Source organism: Muntiacus reevesi, chromosome 2, assembly GCF_963930625.1.
Source record: "Muntiacus reevesi chromosome 2, mMunRee1.1, whole genome shotgun sequence".
NCBI lineage: Eukaryota > Metazoa > Chordata > Mammalia > Artiodactyla > Cervidae > Muntiacus > Muntiacus reevesi.
Window position 1 is genome coordinate 133,065,444 of NC_089250.1, and position 10,409 is coordinate 133,075,852.

General features: G+C 34.8%; 1 pseudogene; it reads right to left on the reverse strand.

Moving 5' to 3' along the window:
• Positions 1 to 3,121: 3,121 nt before the first annotated feature.
• On the reverse strand, positions 3,122 to 3,572 carry LOC136157269 (small ribosomal subunit protein uS15 pseudogene; annotated as a pseudogene).
• Positions 3,573 to 10,409: the final 6,837 nt, after the last annotated feature.

Below are 10,409 nucleotides of genomic sequence, written 5' to 3' on the forward strand. Positions count from 1 at the left end.
CCCTTAGAATCTGGGCAACTAGTAATCTTTTAATACTTTTTGCCTGTATGGATCTGCCTATTTTAGACATTTCATATGAGTGGAATCATATAATCATGTGCTATTTTGTGTGTTTGACTTCTTTTACTCAGCATAAAATTCTCAAGATTCACCTGTGCTATAGCATATTAATACATTTGTATTTACTTCATTTTTTATGACAGAATAACCTTCCATTGTACATATATGCCACATTTTGTTTATTCATCCACTGGTGGTCATTGGCGTTGTTTCCAGTTATTGGCTAATATGAGTAGTGTTGATATGTACCTTCCACTAAAGTTTTAGTGTGGATATATGTTTTTATTCCTATTGGGTATATACCTGAAAATGGAATGCTGGGTCATGTGATAACTGTGCTTAATATTTTTAGGAAATTTATGTTTCCCTATTTTCCAATTTGTTGACAAATAACCTCAGATACTCAGATGACACCACCCTTATGGCAGACAGTGAAGAAGAACTAAAGAGCATTTTGATGAAAGTGAAAGAGGAGAGTGAAAAAGTAGGCTTAAAACACAACATTCAGAAAACTAAGATCATGGCATCTGGTACCATCACTTCATGGCAAAGAGATGGCGAAACAATGGAAACAGTGACAGACTATATATTTTGGGGCTCCAAAATCACTCCAGATGGTGACTGCAGCCATGAAATTAAAAGACAATTGCTCCTTGGAAGAAAAGCTATGACCAACCTAGACAGCATATTAAAAAGCAGAGACATTACTGTGCCAACAAAAGTCCATCTAGTCAAGGTTATGGTTTTTCCAGGAGTTGTGTATGGACTATAAAAAAGCTGAGTGCAGAAGAATTGATGCTTTTGAACTGTGGTGTTGGAGAAGACTCTTGAGAGTCCCTTGGACTGCAAGGAGATCCAACCAGTCCATCCTAAAGGAGATCAGTCCTGGGTGTTCATTGGTAGGACTGATGTTGAAACTGAAACTCCAATACTTTGGCCATCTGATGCGAAGAACTGACTCAATGGAAAAGACCCTGATGCTTGGAAGGATTGAAGGCAGGAGAAGAATGGGACGGCAGAGGATGAGATCATTGGATCTCATCACCAACTCGATGGACATGAGTTTGAACAAACTCCAGGGGTTGGTGATGGACAGGGAAGCCTGGCGTGCTGCAGTCCACGGGGTCGCAGAGAGTCAGACACGACTGAGTGACTGAACTGAACTGATGTTTACCAATGTAGCTATACCATTTGTTGTTCTCACCAACAGTTTATGACCATTCCACATGTTGGCACTTATTATTTATCTTTTGATCATAACCTTGGAAGTGGTTATCAAGTGGTATATTACTGTAGTTTTGTTTTATTTTGCATTAATTTAATGGTTAATGATGTCTTGGGCTTCCCTGATGGCTCAGACAGTAAAGAATCTGCCTGCAATGCACGATACCCAGATTTGATCCCTGGGTCAGGAAGATCACCTGTAGAAAGGAATGTCAACCCACTCCAGGATTCTTGATTGGAGAATCTCATGGACAGAGGAGCGTGGAGGGCTATAGTCAATGGGGTTGCAAAGAGTTGCACATGATTGACCAACTAAACACACAAGGTTGTCTTAAATTGTGTCATATGTTTATCGGCCGTTTGCTTCTTTAAATGTCGGTTCAAATCCTTTGCTCATTTGTTAATTATTTATTTATTGTTGAATTGTAAGACTTCTTTATACATTCTGAATACGAGTCTATTATTAAATATATGATTTACAAATATTTACTCCCATTCTATGCACTGTCTTTTCACTGTTGTAATGGTGTTTTTTGAAGCATAAAAGCTTGAATTTTGATGAAGTCCAATTTATCATTTTTCATTTGTCTCTTGTGGTTTTGGTGTCTTATCTAGGAAATCATTATCTAAATTAAGATCAAGAGACCCCTGGTGGTTCAGCAGTAAAAAATCCACCTACCAATGCAGGAGACGTGGGTTCAATCCCTAGGTCAGGAAGACACTCTTGAGAAATAAATGATAAACCCACTCCAGTGTTCTTGCCTGGGAAATTCCATGGACAGTGGAGCCTGGTGGGCTAGAGTCCATTGGGTTGCAAAAGAGTTGGATATGACTTAGTGACTAAACAACAAACAAAACAACCCAAGATCAGAAGCATTTCCTATTTTCCTTCTAAAAGTTTTATGTTTTACTTTTTGTGTTTAAATCTATGATCCATTTTAAGTTAATTTTTGTATATGGAATGAGAAAAGAGATCAATTTAATTTTTGGTGTATACATCCAATTTGTTACACTCCATTGGTTTTCACAAAGAATATTCTTTGCTTATTTAATTGCCTTGCACCTTTGTTGATAATCAATTGGCCATAGATATATGAGTTTACTTCTTGACTCTTATTTCTGTTCCATTAATCTGTATGCCTATCCTTAATACCACATCATCTTGATTAGTTTATCTTTGTAGTAAGTTTTGAAATCAGGAACAGTGGATCCTCTAGCTTTTTTTTTTCTTTATCAAAATTGTTTTGGCTGCTTTTGTTTGTTTACTCACTAAGTCATGTCTGACTCTTCTGCAACCCCAAGGACTGTAGCCCACCAGTCTCTATTGTCCACGGGATTTTCCAAGCAAAACTACTGAAATGGGTTGCCATTTCCTTCTCCAAGGGATCTTCCTGACACAGGGATCAAACCCACATCTCCTGCATGGGCAGGTGGATTCTTTACAATTCAGCCACTAGGGTCTCTTGTATTTCCACATGAATTTTAGGAACAGTTTACCAATTTCTGCAAATAAGGCACATGGGATTTCTATAGGGATTGAACTGAATTTGTAATTGGATTATGTTTTCTACTTAAATCTATTCTGCTGACTTCTTCCTTTTGTTTGGAGTATTTAATCCGTTTAGGAGTAACATAGTTTCTGAGAAAGCAATATTTATTTCTCCCATTTTATTATTGAGTTTCTAAATGTCTTATGCATTTTTGTTCCTTTATTCATTCCTTACTGACATCTTTGGTGATATGTAGATTTTTTAATGTACCATTTAATTCTGTTGTTGTTTCTTTTCTTTCTTTTTTAATTAAACAATGACTTTGCTGCTTCAGTACATAGACAAATTTATGGAACTAAGGCAGAGGCTGTAGATGACTCCTATTTTCAGTTGAATGGGAAAACTCATTTGGTCTTATGATATCAAGCCAGTCAATGATTATGGTTCTCACTCAGAATATGAAGCAATTTAGCATTCTTATCCTTTCTATTCCACTTGAGATGCTTTAAAAGAACAGCAGCTTCTGTAAAATATGGATACCTTCAGGAAGATCAGGAGCAAGTTTTTTGACTTAAAAATTCAATATTTAATTGCGTGTCACAAAACGTACTTGTGTAGCACCATATGAGTCTCTCTCAGAATCATGCTGTTTTTTCAGGAAATCAGGAACTTTTTGGCCATTTTGTAGCTCTGCTCCTTCATGTCATCAGATGCCAACTTCAGCCAGGTGGCGACAGTGCAGTTGTAAGGCAGATCTAAATGGGATAGGCTTTTCCCAGGAGCATGCATGTGACCCATGATAGCAGTAGTTAGAGAAAAAGAGCCCATTGTTTCTGATATGCTTTTTTCATTATTTTTTTTATTGACTTGGAGGTTTACAAATGACAACTTAAAGCAATCAAGTTTCAATTAGTACCAACTAAACCCCAGGAGTATATAGACACTTTGAACTAATGTAGCTCAATTTCTGTGCTTTCAGTATTAGTCTTGTCATATAAATTGCATGTTGATATATTATAAGTCTATCAATATGTTATTATAATGATTGTCTTTTAAATAATAAAAGGGGAAAAAGAATTACAAATAAAAGTATGTTTAAAAAATACATTCTACATAAAGGAGGCAAAAATATGCAATGGAAAAAAGATAGTCTCTTCAATAAGTGATGCTGAGAAAACTGGACAACCATATGAAAAATAAGAAATTAGAACATTATCTCACACCATATACAAAAATAAATTCAAAATAGATTGAACACCTAAATATAAGACCTGAAAAAATAAAACTCCTAGAAGAGAACAGAACAATATTTGACATAAATCAGAGCAGTATTGTTTTGGATCTGTCTCCTAAGGCAAAACCCCAGGGTTTCCCCGATGACTCAGTGGTGAAGAACCCACCTGCAGTGCCAGAGACCAATCCATGGGTTGGGAAGATCCCCTGGAGAAGAAAATGACAACCCACTCGAGTATTCCTGCCTGAAAAGTCCCATGGACAGAGGAGCCTGGTGGGCTACAGTCCAAAGTGTCCTAAAGAGTCAGACATGACTGGGCACACAAGCACCCAAGACAAAAGTAAGAAAAACAAAAAAAAGCAAGTGGGACCCAATTAAACTTAAAAGTTTTGCACAGTAAAGGAAACCATTGACAAAAAAAAAAAAAAAAAAAGCCTACTGAATGGAAGAAAATATTTGCAACTTACTTGACCTTTAGGGAGTTAATACCCAGAATATATGAACAATTCATACAACTTTATGTATATATATATATATATATATATATATATATATATATATATACATACATATGAAAGTATTAGTCACTCAATCGTGTCTGACTCTTTGCAATCCTGTGAACTCTAACCTGCCAGGCTCTGCTATCCATGGAATTCTCCAGGGAAGAATACTGGAGTGGGTAGCCACTCCCTTCTCCAGGGATATTCTTGACAGGGATGGAACCTGGGTCTCTTGCACTGCAGACGGATTTTTTTACCATCTGAGCCATCAGGGAAGTCATATATTTATATATACAAACAACCTGCTTAAAAATGGGCAGAAGATCTGAATAGACATTTTTCCAAAGAAAATATACAGAGAGCCATTAGGCACATGAAAAAATACTAAATATCACTCATCCTCAGAGAAATAGAAATGAAAGCCACAATGATATATCACCTCACATCTGTGAATTGAAAAGTCTATAAGTAACAAATATTGGTGAGAATGTGGTATAAAAGGAAGACTGGTACACTGTTGGTGGGAATGTAACTTGTTATAACCTCTATGAAAGCAGAAAGGAAGCTCAACAAACAACTAAAAATAGAACTACAATATGATCGAGCAATCTTACTTCTCGGTAAAAAAAAGAAAGAGAAAATATTATTTTGAAAAGATACATGCACCCTCAAAGTTCTTGGGAGAATTATTTACAATAGCTAAGATAGGGAAGTACCCTAGGTTTCCATCAACAGATGAATGGATGAGGTTCTGGTAGACACATACAATGGAAAGTTACTGAACCATAATTTTAAAAAATGAAGTTCTGCCATTTGCAACAATATGGATGGGCCTAGAATGTATTATGCTTAGTGACATAAGTCAGAAAGAGAAAAACAAATAGTTTATGTTGTCACTTGTATGCAATATAATTTAATATAAGTGGAATCTAAAAAACAAAACAAATGAATGTATATACTATAAAAAAGAAACAAATCCACAGATTTAGAGAACTAGTGATTACCAGTGAGGAGAGAGAAGAAGGGAGGAGCAAATTAGGGGTAGGGGATTAAGAGATATAAATTATTATGTATAAAAGAAGCAAACTACAAAGATATACTGTACAGCACAGGGAGATACAGCTATTATTTTGTAATAATGTATGGAAATACAAAAAACCTCGAATAGCCAAAGTAATCTTGAGAAAGAAGAATGGAACTGGAGGAATCAACCTGCCTGACTTCAGACTCTACTACAAAGCCACAGTCATCAAGACAGTATGGTACTGGCACAAAGACAGAAACATAGATCAATGGAACAGAATAGAAAGCCCAAAGGTAAATCCACGAACCTATGGACACCTTATCTTTGACAAAGGAGGCAAGAATATGCAATGGAAAAAAGACAACCTCTTTAACAAGTGGTGCTGGGAAAACTGGTCAACCACTTGTAAAAGAATGAAACTAGAACATTTTCTAACACCATACACAAAAATAAACTCAAAATGGATTAAAGATCTAAATGTAAGACCAGAAACTAAAAAAGTCCTAGAGGAGAACATAGGCAAAACACTCTCTGACATAAATCACAGCAGGATCCTCTATGACCCACCTCCCAGAATATTGGAAATAAAAGCAAAAATAAACAAATGGGACCTAATGAGACTTAAAAGCTTTTGCACAACAAAGGAAACTATAAGCAAGGTGAAAAGACAGCTCTCAGATCGGGAGAAAATAATAGCAAACAAAGCAACAGACAAAGGATTAATCTCAAAAATATACAAGCAACTCCTGAAGCTCAATTCCAAAAAAATAAATGACCCAATCAAAAAACGGGCCAAAGAACTAAACAGACATTTCTCCAAAGAAGACATACATACAGATGGCTACCAAACACATGAAAAGATGCTCAACATCACTCATTATCAGAGAAATGCAAATCAAAGCCACAACGAGGTACCATTACACGCCAGTCAGGATGGCTGCTATCCAAAAGTCTACAAGCAATAAATGCTGGAGAAGGTGTGGAGAAAAGGGAACCCCCTTACACTGTTGGTGGGAATGCAAACTAGTACAGCCACTATGGAGAACAATGTGGAGATTCCTTAAAAAACTGGAAATAGAACTGCCATATGACCCAGCAATCCCACTTCTGGGCATACACACCGAGGAAACCAGATCTGAAAGAGACACGTGCACCCCAATGTTCATCGCAGCACTGTTTATAATAGCCAGGACATGGAAGCAACCTAGATGCCCATCAGCAGATGAATGGATAAGGAAGCTGTGGTACATATGCACCATGAAATATTACTCAGCCGTTAAAAAGAATTCATTTGAATCAGTTCTAATGAGATAGATGAAACTGGAGCCCATTATACAGAGTGAAGTAAGCCAGAAAGATAAACACCAATACAGTGTACTATTGCATATATATGGAATTTAGAAAGATGGTAACGATAACCCTATATGCAAAACAGAAAAAAAGAGACACAGATGTACAGGACAGATTTTTGGACTCTGTGGGAGAAGCTGAGGGTGGGATGTTTCGAGAGAACAGCATCAAAACATGTATATTATCTATGGTGAAACAGATCACCAGCCCAGGTTGGATGCATGAGACAAGGGCTGGTGCACTGGGAAGACCCAGAGGGATCAGGTGGAGAGGGAGGTGGGAGGGGGGATCGGGATGGGGAACACATGTAAATCCATGGCTGATTCATATCAATGTATGGCAAAAACCACTGCAATATTGTAAAGTAATTAGCCTCCAACTAATAAAAATAAATGGAGAAAAATAAAAAAATAAAAGTCAAAAATATAAAATAAAATAAAATATTGAATCACTATGTTGTACAACTGAAACTAACATAATATTATAAACTATGTAAGTGAACTTAAATTTAAAATAGGATAAATGAGTACTAAGGGATATAGTGTACAGCATGATAAATATAATTAACATTGCTATATATCATACATGAACATTGCTAAGGATGTAAATTCTGAGAGTTCTGATCATAAGGAAAGTTTTTCTATTTTACTAATTTTCTATCTAAAAGAGATGATGTTTACTAAACTTCTTGTGATAATCATTTTATGATATGTGTAAGTTGAATCATTATGGTGTACACCTTAAACTTACACAGTTTTGTGTGTCAGCTATATCTCAAGAAAGTTGAAAGGAAAAACCCCAAATAAATTTTTACTGTCTTTTATGAATACTTATATACTTCTTTTCACTGTTCCTTTTTATTTGGTGTTGTGAATTCAAGTTACTGTTTAGTGTCTTTTTATTCAGCCTGAAGCCTCTCTTTAGTATTTCTTGTAGGTCAGTTCTGTTATTGGCCAATTCTCTTACTTTTTTGTGAGTTTTGGAAATGTATTTATTTCTCCTTTGTTTCTAAAATATAGTTTTGCTGATTATAGACTTCTTAGTTGATTGTTTTTTCTTTTAAAACTGAATAATGTCATTGCACTGTCTTCTAATCTCTGTTGTTCCTGATCAGAAGTTACTTGTTAATTGTATTAAGAATTCCTTTCATGTGATGAATTGCTTTTCTCTGGCTGCTTTCAGAGTTCTTTGTCTTTTGACAGTTTGACTATGTTTCTTGGTCCGGATCTTTATGAGTTCATCCTACTTAGGGTTTATTTAGCTTCTTATATAAAGATAAATTTGGAAAATTTTCCACTTTTTTGCAAATATTTTTCTTAACTCTCCTCAATTCCCAGACTCCAACTATGCATACATTAACATGTTTAATGGTGTCTCATAAATCTCTAAGGATGAATTAGGGCTATTCACACTTGGTTAACTCTGAGTTAGGGCAAATAAAAGCAAGTTCTATGAAAAAGGCTTTTCCAAGATCTGTCAGGCTAATCGAATTATAATAGTTCTCTGGAAATTGGGCATTTTGAGGAGCTTCAATCCCATTCACTTTCTTTCAGTATCTGCTAAGCTGCTGATTTACAAAGCTACATTGGTTGCAAGGCTCCTGTTTTTCAAAGCTACTGCAAAGTTGTACAAAGACATAGGCATATCATAAGCTAAACACCTCATCATGTATTATTCTTAGCAAGATTCAGGAGTTTTCTTAAAAATACATTCTGTGGATTTTTGCAAGCTTTTGGTTAATTTTCAGAATCATCAAAAAGTTTATTTTATAAGTTTTCATTGCCATTACTGAGGAGTGGGTCTTTTGTAGGTTTTTATACCACCAACTTGGAAGGCACACCCCTGGTCAAATTTTGTAAATTTTTCTTTTTTTCTTGTATACTTGCTAAGTATGTGGCTTTTCTCATGTTCCCAGGCCATATTACAAATATTTTAAATACAATATGTTGCTTAAACTGCTTAAATTTGTAGTCATTTTTGGTTTGCATTGTTTACTACCCAGGTATACTGTAGATGGAGCCCCTTTCAATGGAATTAGTTTCATTCATAATTTAGCTTTGCTCCTTTCACAGGACGTGCATACAGATTATCTTTTCTCAATATCCAAAAGTTGTGTCTTTGTGCTGTAGGTTTTTCTTTCTACTATCTATCTTGTATAATGCTCCTTTAAAGGTTATGGTTGCCATATTTATAAGTTTATGATGCTATTTTTTAATTAATTTAACATAGGTAAGATTTATTTACAACAAAATGCACTGATTTAAAACATATTATCCAGTAAGTTTTGACTAATGTGTAAACCTATGTAACTACCACCAAAATAAAGCTATAGAATATCTCCATCATTCCAGAAAGTTTCCATTTGTCCTTAGAGCTCAGGTATTCTCCCACTCCCAGCCTTTAGTCACTTTAACTATATTGATTATGCTTTTTGTTGCTAACAATTAGTTTTTAAATTTCTAGAAATGCAATAAGTGGAGTCATATATCATGTATATATCTGTGCTTTACTTTTTGATTTACATTTATTCCTTGACTTTTATCTGTATATTTTCCATTTTCCTTTTTTTAAATCTGAGATAGTATTCAATTATTTATTTGAAGATAAAATTTTATCTAATTTATTTTGTTTTTAACTCATAAATTTCTCTAAATATACGTCTTCCACTGTCCTCTCCTTGAAGGAGTTCAGAGAAAATATATCTTCCTATAATGCATCCCATAATTTACTCTTTGGTATTGTTTCTTGCTATTTTTATTATTACATCACTTAATCTGGTTTAGTTGTGTTTTTTTTTGCCTCTCCTCCACTACCTCTTGAAATTTATTTTCTCTCTTTTAAAAAATTCACTTTATAAATCTCATTCTATTACCTTTTCTTACAAAGGACATATATTAATATGAGCAGATTTATTTGCTTAACTGTGCATGTTTAAGTGTGGGTGAGTTTTCTTTCCATTTTAATGCATGTAGCACAGCATCAAAAAAATGTGCTTCGTATTCATTAACTTTATTGTATTTTACTTGCTCTACTTGAGGTGAAATCAAGTTCATTACTCTCAAAGGTGCTTGTTTGGTTGAATTTTTGTAAAAAATGTCTAACATATTCTATTTTACTAGACAATTTTTTTCATACTGCTGGTACAGTATCACAGTGAACTAAATCTACTACTCAGTAACACATTGCAAATTTTGTATATTTCATTAATTCTGTCTTTCCTGATTTCTACTGCATGAAATGCATTTTTCCATCAAAAGTTGTCTTTCAAATATATCATTTTCAGATCCTGTTTGGTGAAAAAGAATTTTTACCCAATACATACATTAGCAAGTTCATTGGTCAGAATGTGTGCAACCATGTGGTAGTTGATGTGTGTAGCAAATTAACTATATTGTTCTTTGGAAATGATCCCCAAAATTTAAATAAGCTAGGCGCCACTTAATGATTTAAAGTAAATTTTTTTGATGATGTGCTAATGATGTTGTATAGACCCAGGGACAAGTTATCCAATATATGTATATCTTAAA